This window comes from Hydractinia symbiolongicarpus, chromosome 11 (assembly GCF_029227915.1).
Source record: "Hydractinia symbiolongicarpus strain clone_291-10 chromosome 11, HSymV2.1, whole genome shotgun sequence".
Lineage (NCBI taxonomy): Eukaryota > Metazoa > Cnidaria > Hydrozoa > Anthoathecata > Hydractiniidae > Hydractinia > Hydractinia symbiolongicarpus.
In genome coordinates, this window is record NC_079885.1 from 18,613,658 (window position 1) to 18,626,041 (window position 12,384).

At 48.3% G+C, this 12,384-nt stretch overlaps 19 non-coding genes across 19 annotated transcripts; all 19 read left to right on the forward strand.

Moving 5' to 3' along the window:
* The first annotated feature begins 39 nt into the window (after nt 1–39).
* LOC130619447 (U5 spliceosomal RNA) lies at nt 40–160 on the forward strand. The gene has a single exon (XR_008980187.1). It is a non-coding gene; the product is annotated as a U5 spliceosomal RNA (small nuclear RNA).
* A 547-nt stretch (nt 161–707) lies between these two features.
* On the forward strand, nt 708–828 carry LOC130619448 (U5 spliceosomal RNA). The gene has a single exon (XR_008980188.1). It is a non-coding gene; the product is annotated as a U5 spliceosomal RNA (small nuclear RNA).
* A 548-nt stretch (nt 829–1,376) lies between these two features.
* LOC130619449 (U5 spliceosomal RNA) lies at nt 1,377–1,497 on the forward strand. Its single transcript, XR_008980189.1, has one exon. It is a non-coding gene; the product is annotated as a U5 spliceosomal RNA (small nuclear RNA).
* A 548-nt stretch (nt 1,498–2,045) lies between these two features.
* LOC130619450 (U5 spliceosomal RNA) lies at nt 2,046–2,166 on the forward strand. The gene has a single exon (XR_008980190.1). It is a non-coding gene; the product is annotated as a U5 spliceosomal RNA (small nuclear RNA).
* A 548-nt stretch (nt 2,167–2,714) lies between these two features.
* On the forward strand, nt 2,715–2,835 carry LOC130619453 (U5 spliceosomal RNA). The gene has a single exon (XR_008980192.1). It is a non-coding gene; the product is annotated as a U5 spliceosomal RNA (small nuclear RNA).
* A 544-nt stretch (nt 2,836–3,379) lies between these two features.
* Nucleotides 3,380–3,500, forward strand: LOC130619454 (U5 spliceosomal RNA). The gene has a single exon (XR_008980193.1). It is a non-coding gene; the product is annotated as a U5 spliceosomal RNA (small nuclear RNA).
* Nucleotides 3,501–4,048: 548 nt separating this feature from the next.
* On the forward strand, nt 4,049–4,169 carry LOC130619455 (U5 spliceosomal RNA). The gene has a single exon (XR_008980194.1). It is a non-coding gene; the product is annotated as a U5 spliceosomal RNA (small nuclear RNA).
* Nucleotides 4,170–4,716: 547 nt separating this feature from the next.
* On the forward strand, nt 4,717–4,837 carry LOC130619456 (U5 spliceosomal RNA). Its single transcript, XR_008980196.1, has one exon. It is a non-coding gene; the product is annotated as a U5 spliceosomal RNA (small nuclear RNA).
* Nucleotides 4,838–5,384: 547 nt separating this feature from the next.
* Nucleotides 5,385–5,505, forward strand: LOC130619457 (U5 spliceosomal RNA). The gene has a single exon (XR_008980197.1). It is a non-coding gene; the product is annotated as a U5 spliceosomal RNA (small nuclear RNA).
* A 548-nt stretch (nt 5,506–6,053) lies between these two features.
* On the forward strand, nt 6,054–6,174 carry LOC130619458 (U5 spliceosomal RNA). Its single transcript, XR_008980198.1, has one exon. It is a non-coding gene; the product is annotated as a U5 spliceosomal RNA (small nuclear RNA).
* Nucleotides 6,175–6,722: 548 nt separating this feature from the next.
* Nucleotides 6,723–6,843, forward strand: LOC130619917 (U5 spliceosomal RNA). Its single transcript, XR_008980653.1, has one exon. It is a non-coding gene; the product is annotated as a U5 spliceosomal RNA (small nuclear RNA).
* A 546-nt stretch (nt 6,844–7,389) lies between these two features.
* Nucleotides 7,390–7,510, forward strand: LOC130619674 (U5 spliceosomal RNA). The gene has a single exon (XR_008980412.1). It is a non-coding gene; the product is annotated as a U5 spliceosomal RNA (small nuclear RNA).
* A 547-nt stretch (nt 7,511–8,057) lies between these two features.
* On the forward strand, nt 8,058–8,178 carry LOC130619459 (U5 spliceosomal RNA). The gene has a single exon (XR_008980199.1). It is a non-coding gene; the product is annotated as a U5 spliceosomal RNA (small nuclear RNA).
* Nucleotides 8,179–8,724: 546 nt separating this feature from the next.
* Nucleotides 8,725–8,845, forward strand: LOC130619880 (U5 spliceosomal RNA). The gene has a single exon (XR_008980617.1). It is a non-coding gene; the product is annotated as a U5 spliceosomal RNA (small nuclear RNA).
* A 548-nt stretch (nt 8,846–9,393) lies between these two features.
* On the forward strand, nt 9,394–9,514 carry LOC130619460 (U5 spliceosomal RNA). The gene has a single exon (XR_008980200.1). It is a non-coding gene; the product is annotated as a U5 spliceosomal RNA (small nuclear RNA).
* Nucleotides 9,515–10,061: 547 nt separating this feature from the next.
* Nucleotides 10,062–10,181, forward strand: LOC130619719 (U5 spliceosomal RNA). Its single transcript, XR_008980457.1, has one exon. It is a non-coding gene; the product is annotated as a U5 spliceosomal RNA (small nuclear RNA).
* Nucleotides 10,182–10,730: 549 nt separating this feature from the next.
* On the forward strand, nt 10,731–10,851 carry LOC130619867 (U5 spliceosomal RNA). Its single transcript, XR_008980604.1, has one exon. It is a non-coding gene; the product is annotated as a U5 spliceosomal RNA (small nuclear RNA).
* Nucleotides 10,852–11,397: 546 nt separating this feature from the next.
* Nucleotides 11,398–11,518, forward strand: LOC130619461 (U5 spliceosomal RNA). Its single transcript, XR_008980201.1, has one exon. It is a non-coding gene; the product is annotated as a U5 spliceosomal RNA (small nuclear RNA).
* A 548-nt stretch (nt 11,519–12,066) lies between these two features.
* On the forward strand, nt 12,067–12,187 carry LOC130619785 (U5 spliceosomal RNA). Its single transcript, XR_008980523.1, has one exon. It is a non-coding gene; the product is annotated as a U5 spliceosomal RNA (small nuclear RNA).
* The last annotated feature ends 197 nt before the right edge of the window (nt 12,188–12,384 follow it).

Below are 12,384 nucleotides of genomic sequence, written 5' to 3' on the forward strand. Positions count from 1 at the left end.
AGTCGGCTCGAAGGCACAACAGGTCGCGCCGACTTACGACAACTCTGGGCTTTCTTCAGTTCACGCACAAATCTTTCGCCTTTTACTAAAGATTTCCGTGGAGAAGGCCAAAACGATGAGTATATAGACGATTTTTCTACTGTCTCGCTTCGGCGGGACGATCACTAGTCTAAATGAAAAACGTGCAGGAGGCCATACTCGGGCCTATCTCTCATCTCGCTCACAGAGACTTGGTAAGCACGGTCCACTCAATGGCTTTCCAAATGCGAAGAGTGAAGGCCGCAGACGGCAGGGGTTGAGCCAAGGGCCTTTCGGCCGTATCCCGCTCACAAGTTTTTTTTTTTTTTTAGCAGAATAATACATACGAGCTAATCAAAATCGGCTCGAGGAAAGAAATAAAGTTCAGAGACAACCAAAGGAGTCGAACTGCAGTAGAAACAAACTAGATGTAACGCAAGCCACTAGTACGACGTATTGCCTACAGGGACCACACTCTCCGAGACAGCGAACGCAACTTCCTAGTGATTCACGCGAACGCACTCAACTAGGTGATGTAGATCAGAAAGGTGAAAGTCCTTGTGTCAAGTCTACACCTCACGATGCAGCACCTTTTAAGCGTCCTCTACGAACGGACACACTGGCAAGCGGCACACCACAAGCAAAGGTTAAGTCGGCTCGAAGGCACAACAGGTCGCGCCGACTTACGACAACTCTGGGCTTTCTTCAGTTCACGCACAAATCTTTCGCCTTTTACTAAAGATTTCCGTGGAGAAGGCCAAAACGATGAGTATATAGACGATTTTTCTACTGTCTCGCTTCGGCGGGACGATCACTAGTCTAAATGAAAAAACGTGCAGGAGGCCATACGCGGGCCTATCTCTCATCTCGCTCACAGAGACTTGGTAAGCACGGTCCACTCAATGGCTTTCCAAATGCGAAGAGTGAAGGCCGCAGACGGCAGGGGTTGAGCCAAGGGCCTTTCGGCCGTATCCCGCTCACAAGTTTTTTTTTTTTTTTAGCAGAATAATACATACGAGCTAATCAAAATCGGCTCGAGGAAAGAAATAAAGTTCAGAGACAACCAAAGGAGTCGAACTGCAGTAGAAACAAACTAGATGTAACGCAAGCCACTAGTACGACGTATTGCCTACAGGGACCACACTCTCCGAGACAGCGAACGCAACTTCCTAGTGATTCACGCGAACGCACTCAACTAGGTGATGTAGATCAGAAAGGTGAAAGTCCTTGTGTCAAGTCTACACCTCACGATGCAGCACCTTTTAAGCGTCCTCTACGAACGGACACACTGGCAAGCGGCACACCACAAGCAAAGGTTAAGTCGGCTCGAAGGCACAACAGGTCGCGCCGACTTACGACAACTCTGGGCTTTCTTCAGTTCACGCACAAATCTTTCGCCTTTTACTAAAGATTTCCGTGGAGAAGGCCAAAACGATGAGTATATAGACGATTTTTCTACTGTCTCGCTTCGGCGGGACGATCACTAGTCTAAATGAAAAAACGTGCAGGAGGCTATACGCGGGCCTATCTCTCATCTCGCTCACAGAGACTTGGTAAGCACGGTCCACTCAATGGCTTTCCAAATGCGAAGAGTGAAGGCCGCAGACGGCAGGGGTTGAGCCAAGGGCCTTTCGGCCGTATCCCGCTCACAAGTTTTTTTTTTTTTTTAGCAGAATAATACATACGAGCTAATCAAAATCGGCTCGAGGAAAGAAATAAAGTTCAGAGACAACCAAAGGAGTCGAACTGCAGTAGAAACAAACTAGATGTAACGCAAGCCACTAGTACGACGTATTGCCTACAGGGACCACACTCTCCGAGACAGCGAACGCAACTTCCTAGTGATTCACGCGAACGCACTCAACTAGGTGATGTAGATCAGAAAGGTGAAAGTCCTTGTGTCAAGTCTACACCTCACGATGCAGCACCTTTTAAGCGTCCTCTACGAACGGACACACTGGCAAGCGGCACACCACAAGCAAAGGTTAAGTCGGCTCGAAGGCACAACAGGTCGCGCCGACTTACGACAACTCTGGGCTTTCTTCAGTTCACGCACAAATCTTTCGCCTTTTACTAAAGATTTCCGTGGAGAAGGCCAAAACGATGAGTATATAGACGATTTTTCTACTGTCTCGCTTCGGCGGGACGATCACTAGTCTAAATGAAAAAACGTGCAGGAGGCCATACGCGGGCCTATCTCTCATCTCGCTCACAGAGACTTGGTAAGCACGGTCCACTCAATGGCTTTCCAAATGCGAAGAGTGAAGGCCGCAGACGGCAGGGGTTGAGCCAAGGGCCTTTCGGCCGTATCCCGCTCACAAGTTTTTTTTTTTTTTTAGCAGAATAATACATACGAGCTAATCAAAATCGGCTCGAGGAAAGAAATAAAGTTCAGAGACAACCAAAGGAGTCGAACTGCAGTAGAAACAAACTAGATGTAACGCAAGCCACTAGTACGACGTATTGCCTACAGGGACCACACTCTCCGAGACAGCGAACGCAACTTCCTAGTGATTCACGCGAACGCACTCAACTAGGTGATGTAGATCAGAAAGGTGAAAGTCCTTGTGTCAAGTCTACACCTCACGATGCAGCAACTTTTAAGCGTCCTCTACGAACGGACACACTGGCAAGCGGCACACCACAAGCAAAGGTTAAGTCGGCTCGAAGGCACAACAGGTCGCGCCGACTTACGACAACTCTGGGCTTTCTTCAGTTCACGCACAAATCTTTCGCCTTTTACTAAAGATTTCCGTGGAGAAGGCCAAAACGATGAGTATATAGACGATTTTTCTACTGTCTCGCTTCGGCGGGACGATCACTAGTCTAAATGAAAAAACGTGCAGGAGGCCATACGCGGGCCTATCTCTCATCTCGCTCACAGAGACTTGGTAAGCACGGTCCACTCATCGGCTTTCCAAATGCGAAGAGTGAAGGCCGCAGACGGCAGGGGTTGAGCCAAGGGCCTTTCGGCCGTATCCCGCTCACAAGTTTTTTTTTTTAGCAGAATAATACATACGAGCTAATCAAAATCGGCTCGAGGAAAGAAATAAAGTTCAGAGACAACCAAAGGAGTCGAACTGCAGTAGAAACAAACTAGATGTAACGCAAGCCACTAGTACGACGTATTGCCTACAGGGACCACACTCTCCGAGACAGCGAACGCAACTTCCTAGTGATTCACGCGAACGCACTCAACTAGGTGATGTAGATCAGAAAGGTGAAAGTCCTTGTGTCAAGTCTACACCTCACGATGCAGCACCTTTTAAGCGTCCTCTACGAACGGACACACTGGCAAGCGGCACACCACAAGCAAAGGTTAAGTCGGCTCGAAGGCACAACAGGTCGCGCCGACTTACGACAACTCTGGGCTTTCTTCAGTTCACGCACAAATCTTTCGCCTTTTACTAAAGATTTCCGTGGAGAAGGCCAAAACGATGAGTATATAGACGATTTTTCTACTGTCTCGCTTCGGCGGGACGATCACTAGTCTAAATGAAAAAACGTGCAGGAGGCTATACGCGGGCCTATCTCTCATCTCGCTCACAGAGACTTGGTAAGCACGGTCCACTCAATGGCTTTCCAAATGCGAAGAGTGAAGGCCGCAGACGGCAGGGGTTGAGCCAAGGGCCTTTCGGCCGTATCCCGCTCACATTTTTTTTTTTTTCTTTAGCAGAATAATACATACGAGCTAATCAAAATCGGCTCGAGGAAAGAAATAAAGTTCAGAGACAACCAAAGGAGTCGAACTGCAGTAGAAACAAACTAGATGTAACGCAAGCCACTAGTACGACGTATTGCCTACAGGGACCACACTCTCCGAGACAGCGAAGGCAACTTCCTAGTGATTCACGCGAATGCACTCAACTAGGTGATGTAGATCAGAAAGGTGAAAGTCCTTGTGTCAAGTCTACACCTCACGATGCAGCACCTTTTAAGCGTCCTCTACGAACGGACACACTGGCAAGCGGCACACCACAAGCAAAGGTTAAGTCGGCTCGAAGGCACAACAGGTCGCGCCGACTTACGACAACTCTGGGCTTTCTTCAGTTCACGCACAAATCTTTCGCCTTTTACTAAAGATTTCCGTGGAGAAGGCCAAAACGATGAGTATATAGACGATTTTTCTACTGTCTCGCTTCGGCGGGACGATCACTAGTCTAAATGAAAAAACGTGCAGGAGGCCATACGCGGGCCTATCTCTCATCTTGCCCACAGAGACTTGGTAAGCATGGTCCACTCAATGGCTTTCCAAATGCGAAGAGTGAAGGCCGCAGACGGCAGGGGTTGAGCCTAGGGCCTTTCCGCCGTATCCCGCTCACAAGTTTTTTTTTTCTTTAGCAGAATAATACATACGAGCTAATCAAAATCGGCTCGAGGAAAGAAATAAAGTTCAGAGACAACCAAAGGAGTCGAACTGCAGTAGAAACAAACTAGATGTAACGCAAGCCACTAGTACGACGTATTGCCTACAGGGACCACACTCTCTGAGACAGCGAACGCAACTTCCTAGTGATTCACGCGAACGCACTCAACTAGGTGATGTAGATCAGAAAGGTGAAAGTCCTTGTGTCAAGTCTACACCTCACGATGCAGCACCTTTTAAGCGTCCTCTACGAACGGACACACTGGCAAGCGGCACACCACAAGCAAAGGTTAAGTCGGCTCGAAGGCACAACAGGTCGCGCCGACTTACGACAACTCTGGGCTTTCTTCAGTTCACGCACAAATCTTTCGCCTTTTACTAAAGATTTCCGTGGAGAAGGCCAAAACGATGAGTATATAGACGATTTTTCTACTGTCTCGCTTCGGCGGGACGATCACTAGTCTAAATGAAAAACGTGCAGGAGGCCATACTCGGGCCTATCTCTCATCTCGCTCACAGAGACTTGGTAAGCACGGTCCACTCAATGGCTTTCCAAATGCGAAGAGTGAAGGCCGCAGACGGCAGGGGTTGAGCCAAGGGCCTTTCGGCCGTATCCCGCTCACAAGTTTTTTTTTTTTTTTAGCAGAATAATACATACGAGCTAATCAAAATCGGCTCGAGGAAAGAAATAAAGTTCAGAGACAACCAAAGGAGTCGAACTGCAGTAGAAACAAACTAGATGTAACGCAAGCCACTAGTACGACGTATTGCCTACAGGGACCACACTCTCCGAGACAGCGAACGCAACTTCCTAGTGATTCACGCGAACGCACTCAACTAGGTGATGTAGATCAGAAAGGTGAAAGTCCTTGTGTCAAGTCTACACCTCACGATGCAGCACCTTTTAAGCGTCCTCTACGAACGGACACACTGGCAAGCGGCACACCACAAGCAAAGGTTAAGTCGGCTCGAAGGCACAACAGGTCGCGCCGACTTACGACAACTCTGGGCTTTCTTCAGTTCACGCACAAATCTTTCGCCTTTTACTAAAGATTTCCGTGGAGAAGGCCAAAACGATGAGTATATAGACGATTTTTCTACTGTCTCGCTTCGGCGGGACGATCACTAGTCTAAATGAAAAAACGTGCAGGAGGCCATACGCGGGCCTATCTCTCATCTCGCTCACAGAGACTTGGTAAGCACGGTCCACTCAATGGCTTTCCAAATGCGAAGAGTGAAGGCCGCAGACGGCAGGGGTTGAGCCAAGGGCCTTTCGGCCGTATCCCGCTCACAAGTTTTTTTTTTTTTTTAGCAGAATAATACATACGAGCTAATCAAAATCGGCTCGAGGAAAGAAATAAAGTTCAGAGACAACCAAAGGAGTCGAACTGCAGTAGAAACAAACTAGATGTAACGCAAGCCACTAGTACGACGTATTGCCTACAGGGACCACACTCTCCGAGACAGCGAACGCAACTTCCTAGTGATTCACGCGAACGCACTCAACTAGGTGATGTAGATCAGAAAGGTGAAAGTCCTTGTGTCAAGTCTACACCTCACGATGCAGCAACTTTTAAGCGTCCTCTACGAACGGACACACTGGCAAGCGGCACACCACAAGCAAAGGTTAAGTCGGCTCGAAGGCACAACAGGTCGCGCCGACTTACGACAACTCTGGGCTTTCTTCAGTTCACGCACAAATCTTTCGCCTTTTACTAAAGATTTCCGTGGAGAAGGCCAAAACGATGAGTATATAGACGATTTTTCTACTGTCTCGCTTCGGCGGGACGATCACTAGTCTAAATGAAAAAACGTGCAGGAGGCCATACGCGGGCCTATCTCTCATCTCGCTCACAGAGACTTGGTAAGCACGGTCCACTCATCGGCTTTCCAAATGCGAAGAGTGAAGGCCGCAGACGGCAGGGGTTGAGCCAAGGGCCTTTCGGCCGTATCCCGCTCACAAGTTTTTTTTTTTTTTTAGCAGAATAATACATACGAGCTAATCAAAATCGGCTCGAGGAAAGAAGTAAAGTTCAGAGACAACCAAAGGAGTCGAACTGCAGTAGAAACAAACTAGATGTAACGCAAGCCACTAGTACGACGTATTGCCTACAGGGACCACACTCTCCGAGACAGCGAACGCAACTTCCTAGTGATTCACGCGAACGCACTCAACTAGGTGATGTAGATCTGAAAGATGAAAGTCCTTGTGTCAAGTCTACACCTCACGATGCAACACCTTTTAAGCGTCCTCTACGAACGGACACACTGGCAAGCGGCACACCACAAGCAAAGGTTAAGTCGGCTCGAAGGCACAACAGGTCGCGCCGACTTACGACAACTCTGGGCTTTCTTCAGTTCACGCACAAATCTTTCGCCTTTTACTAAGGATTTCCGTGGAGAAGGCCAAAACGATGAGTATATAGACGATTTTTCTACTGTCTCGCTTCGGCGGGACGATCACTAGTCTAAATGAAAAAACGTGCAGGAGGCCATACGCGGGCCTATCTCTCATCTCGCTCACAGAGACTTGGTAAGCACGGTCCACTCAATGGCTTTCCAAATGCGAAGAGTGAAGGCCGCAGACGGCAGGGGTTGAGCCAAGGGCCTTTTGGCCGTATCCCGCTCACAAGTTTTTTTATTTTTAGCAGAATAATACATACGAGCTAATCAAAATCGGCTCGAGGAAAGAAATAAAGTTCAGAGACAACCAAAGGAGTCGAACTGCAGTAGAAACAAACTAGATGTAACTCAAGCCACTAGTACGACGTATTGCCTACAGGGACCACACTCTCCGAGACAGCGAACGCAACTTCCTAGTGATTCACGCGAACGCACTGAACTAGGTGATGTAGATCAGAAAGGTGAAAGTCCTTGTGTCAAGTCTACACCTCACGATGCAGCACCTTTTAAGCGTCCTCTACGAACGGACACACTGGCAAGCGGCACACCACAAGCAAAGGTTAAGTCGGCTCGAAGGCACAACAGGTCGCGCCGACTTACGACAACTCTGGGCTTTCTTCAGTTCAAGCACAAATCTTTCGCCTTTTACTAAAGATTTCCGTGGAGAAGGCCAAAACGATGAGTATATAGACGATTTTTCTGCTGTCTCGCTTCGGCGGGACGATTACTAGTCTAAATGAAAAAACGTGCAGGAGGCCATACGCGGGCCTATCTCTCATCTCGCTCACAGAGACTTGGTAAGCACGGTCCACTCAATGGCTTTCCAAATGCGAAGAGTGAAGGCCGCAGACGGCAGGGGTTGAGCCAAGGGCCTTTCGGCCGTATCCCGCTCACAAGTTTTTTTTTTTTTTAGCAGAATAATACATACGAGCTAATCAAAATCGGCTCGAGGAAAGAAATAAAGTTCAGAGACAACCAAAGGAGTCGAACTGCAGTAGAAACAAACTAGATGTAACGCAAGCCACTAGTACGACGTATTGCCTACAGGGACCACACTCTCCGAGACAGCGAACGCAACTTCCTAGTGATTCACGCGAACGCACTGAACTAGGTGATGTAGATCAGAAAGGTGAAAGTCCTTGTGTCAAGTCTACACCTCACGATGCAGCACCTTTTAAGCGTCCTCTACGAACGGACACACTGGCAAGCGGCACACCACAAGCAAAGGTTAAGTCGGCTCGAAGGCACAACAGGTCGCGCCGACTTACGACAACTCTGGGCTTTCTTCAGTTCACGCACAAATCTTTCGCCTTTTACTAAAGATTTCCGTGGAGAAGGCCAAAACGATGAGTATATAGACGATTTTTCTACTGTCTCGCTTCGGCGGGACGATCACTAGTCTAAATGAAAAAACGTGCAGGAGGCCATACGCGGGCCTATCTCTCATCTCGCTCACAGAGACTTGGTAAGCACGGTCCAATCAATGGCTTTCCAAATGCGAAGAGTGAAGGCGGCAGACGGCAGGGGTTGAGCCAAGGGCCTTTCGGCCGTATCCCGCTCACAAGTTTTTTTTTTTTTAGCAGAATAATACATACGAGCTAATCAAAATCGGCTCGAGGAAAGAAATAAAGTTCAGAGACAACCAAAGGAGTCGAACTGCAGTAGAAACAAACTAGATGTAACGCAAGCCACTAGTACGACGTATTGCCTACAGGGACCACACTCTCCGAGACAGCGAACGCATTTTCCTAGTGATTCACACGAACGCACTGAACTAGGTGATGTAGATCAGAAAGGTGAAAGTCCTTGCGTCAAGTCTACACCTCACGATGCAGCACCTTTTAAGCGTCCTCTACGAACGGACACACTGGCAAGCGGCACACCACAAGCAAAGGTTAAGTCGGCTCGAAGGCACAACAGGTCGCGCCGACTTACGACAACTCTGGGCTTTCTTCAGTTCACGCACAAATCTTTCGCCTTTTACTAAAGATTTCCTTGGAGAAGGCCAAAACGATGAGTATATAGACGATTTTTCTACTGTCTCGCTTCGGCGGGACGATCACTAGTCTAAATGAAAAAACGTGCAGGAGGCCATACGCGGGCCTATCTCTCATCTCGCTCACAGAGACTTGGTAAGCACGGTCCAATCAATGGCTTTCCAAATGCGAAGAGTGAAGGCGGCAGACGGCAGGGGTTGAGCCAAGGGCCTTTCGGCCGTATCCCGCTCACAAGTTTTTTTTTTTTTTTAGCAGAATAATACATACGAGCTAATCAAAATCGGCTCGAGGAAAGAAATAAAGTTCAGAGACAACCAAAGGAGTCGAACTGCAGTAGAAACAAACTCGATGTAACGCAAGCCACTAGTACGACGTATTGCCTACAGGGACCACACTCTCCGAGACAGCGAACGCATTTTCCTAGTGATTCACACGAACGCACTGAACTAGGTGATGTAGATCAGAAAGGTGAAAGTCCTTGTGTCAAGTCTACACCTCACGATGCAGCACCTTTTAAGCGTCCTCTACGAACGGACACACTGGCAAGCGGCACACCACAAGCAAAGGTTAAGTCGGCTCGAAGGCACAACAGGTCGCGCCGACTTACGACAACTCTGGGCTTTCTTCAGTTCACGCACAAATCTTTCGCCTTTTACTAAAGATTTCCGTGGAGAAGGCCAAAACGATGAGTATATAGACGATTTTTCTACTGTCTCGCTTCGGCGGGACGATCACTAGTCTAAATGAAAAAACGTGCAGGAGGCCATACGCGGGCCTATCTCTCATCTCGCTCACAGAGACTTGGTAAGCACGGTCCACTCAATGGCTTTCCAAATGCGAAGAGTGAAGGCCGCAGACGGCAGGGGTTGAGCCAAGGGCCTTTCGGCTGTATCCCGCTCACAAGTTTTTTTTTTTTTTAGCAGAATAATACATACGAGCTAATCAAAATCGGCTCGAGGAAAGAAATAAAGTTCAGAGACAACCAAAGGAGTCGAACTGCAGTAGAAACAAACTAGATGTAACGCAAGCCACTAGTACGACGTATTGCCTACAGGGACCACACTCTCCGAGACAGCGAACGCATTTTCCTAGTGATTCACACGAACGCACTGAACTAGGTGATGTAGATCAGAAAGGTGAAAGTCCTTGTGTCAAGTCTACACCTCACGATGCAGCACCTTTTAAGCGTCCTCTACGAACGGACACACTGGCGAGCGGCACACCACAAGCAAAGGTTAAGTCGGCTCGAAGGCACAACAGGTCGCGCCGACTTACGACAACTCTGGGCTTTCTTCAGTTCACGCACAAATCTTTCGCCTTTTACTAAAGATTTCCGTGGAGAAGGCCAAAACGATGAGTATATAGACGATTTTTCTACTCTCTCGCTTCGGCGGGACGATCACTAGTCTAAACGAAAAAACGTGCAGGAGGCCATACGCGGGCCTATCTCTCATCTCGCTCACAGAGACTTGGTAAGCACGGTCCACTCAATGGCTTTCCAAATGCGAAGAGTGAAGGCGGCAGACGGCAGGGGTTGAGCCAAGGGCCTTTCGGCCGTATCCCGCTCACAAGTTTTTTTTTTTTTTTAGCAGAATAATACATACGAGCTAATCAAAATCGGCTCGAGGAAAGAAATAAAGTTCAGAGACAACCAAAGGAGTCGAACTGCAGTAGAAACAAACTAGATGTAACGCAAGCCACTAGTACGACGTATTGCCTACAGGGACCACACTCTCCGAGACAGCGAACGCAACTTCCTAGTGATTCACGCGAACGCACTGAACTAGGTGATGTAGATCAGAAAGGTGAAAGTCCTTGTGTCAAGTCTACACCTCACGATGCAGCACATTTTAAGCGTCCTCTACGAACGGACACACTGGCAAGCGGCACACCACAAGCAAAGGTTAAGTCGGCTCGAAGGCACAACAGGTCGCGCCGACTTACGACAACTCTGGGCTTTCTTCAGTTCACGCACAAATCTTTCGCTTTTTACTAAAGATTTCCGTGGAGAAGGCCAAAACGATGAGTATATAGACGATTTTTCTACTGTCTCGCTTCGGCGGGACGATCACTAGTCTAAATGAAAAAACGTGCAGGAGGCCATACGCGGGCCTATCTCTCATCTCGCTCACAGAGACTTGGTAAGCACGGTCCACTCAATGGCTTTCCAAATGCGAAGAGTGAAGGCGGCAGACGGCAGGGGTTGAGCCAAGAGCCTTTCGGCCGTATCCCGCTCACAATTTTTTTTTTTTTTAGCAGAATAATACATACGAGCTAATCAAAATCGGCTCGAGGAAAGAAATAAAGTTCAGAGACAACCAAAGGAGTCGAACTGCAGTAGAAACAAACTAGATGTAACGCAAGCCACTAGTACGACGTATTGCCTACAGGGACCACTCTCTCCGAGACAGCGAACGCAACTTCCTAGTGATTCACGCGAACGCACTGAACTAGGTGATGTAGATCAGAAAGGTGAAAGTCCTTGTGTCAAGTCTACACCTCACGATGCAGCACCTTTTAAGCGTCCTCTACGAACGGACACACTGGCAAGCGGCACACCACAAGCAAAGGTTAAGTCGGCTCGAAGGCACAACAGGTCGCGCCGACTTACGACAACTCTGGGCTTTCTTCAGTTCACGCACAAATCTTTCGCCTTTTACTAAAGATTTCCGTGGAGAAGGCCAAAACGATGAGTATATAGACGATTTTTCTACTGTCTCGCTTCGGCGGGACGATCACTAGTCTAAATGAAAAAACGTGCAGGAGGCCATACGCGGGCCTATCTCTCATCTCGCTCACAGAGACTTGGTAAGCACGGTCCACTCAATGGCTTTCCAAATGCGAAGAGTGAAGGCGGCAGACGGCAGGGGTTGAGCCAAGGGCCTTTCGGCCGTATCCCGCTCACAAGTTTTTTTTTTTTTTTAGCAGAATAATACATACGAGCTAATCAAAATCGGCTCGAGGAAAGAAATAAAGTTCAGAGACAACCAAAGGAGTCGAACTGCAGTAGAAACAAACTAGATGTAACGCAAGCCACTAGTACGACGTATTGCCTACAGGGACCACACTCTCCGAGACAGCGAACGCAACTTCCTAGTGATTCACGCGAACGCACTGAACTAGGTGATGTAGATCAGAAAGATGAAAGTCCTTGTGTCAAGTCTACACCTCACGATGCAGCACCTTTTAAGCGTCCTCTACGAACGGACACACTGGCAAGCGGCACACCACAAGCAAAGTTTAAGTCGGCTCGAAGGCACAACAGGTCGCGCCGACTTACGACAACTCTGGGCTTTCTTCAGTTCACGCACAAATCTTTCGCCTTTTACTAAAGATTTCCGTGGAGAACGCCAAAACGATGAGTATATAGACGATTTTTCTACTGTCTCGATTCGGCGGGACGATCACTAGTCTAAATGAAAAAACGTGCAGGAGGCCATACGCGGGCCTATCTCTCATCTCGCTTACAGAGACTTGGTAAGTACGGTCCACTCAATGGCTTTCCAAATGCGAAGAGTGAAGGCCGCAGACGGCAGGGGTTGAGCCAAGGGCCTTTCGGCCTTATCCCGCTCACAAGTTTTTTTTTTTTTTAGCAGAATA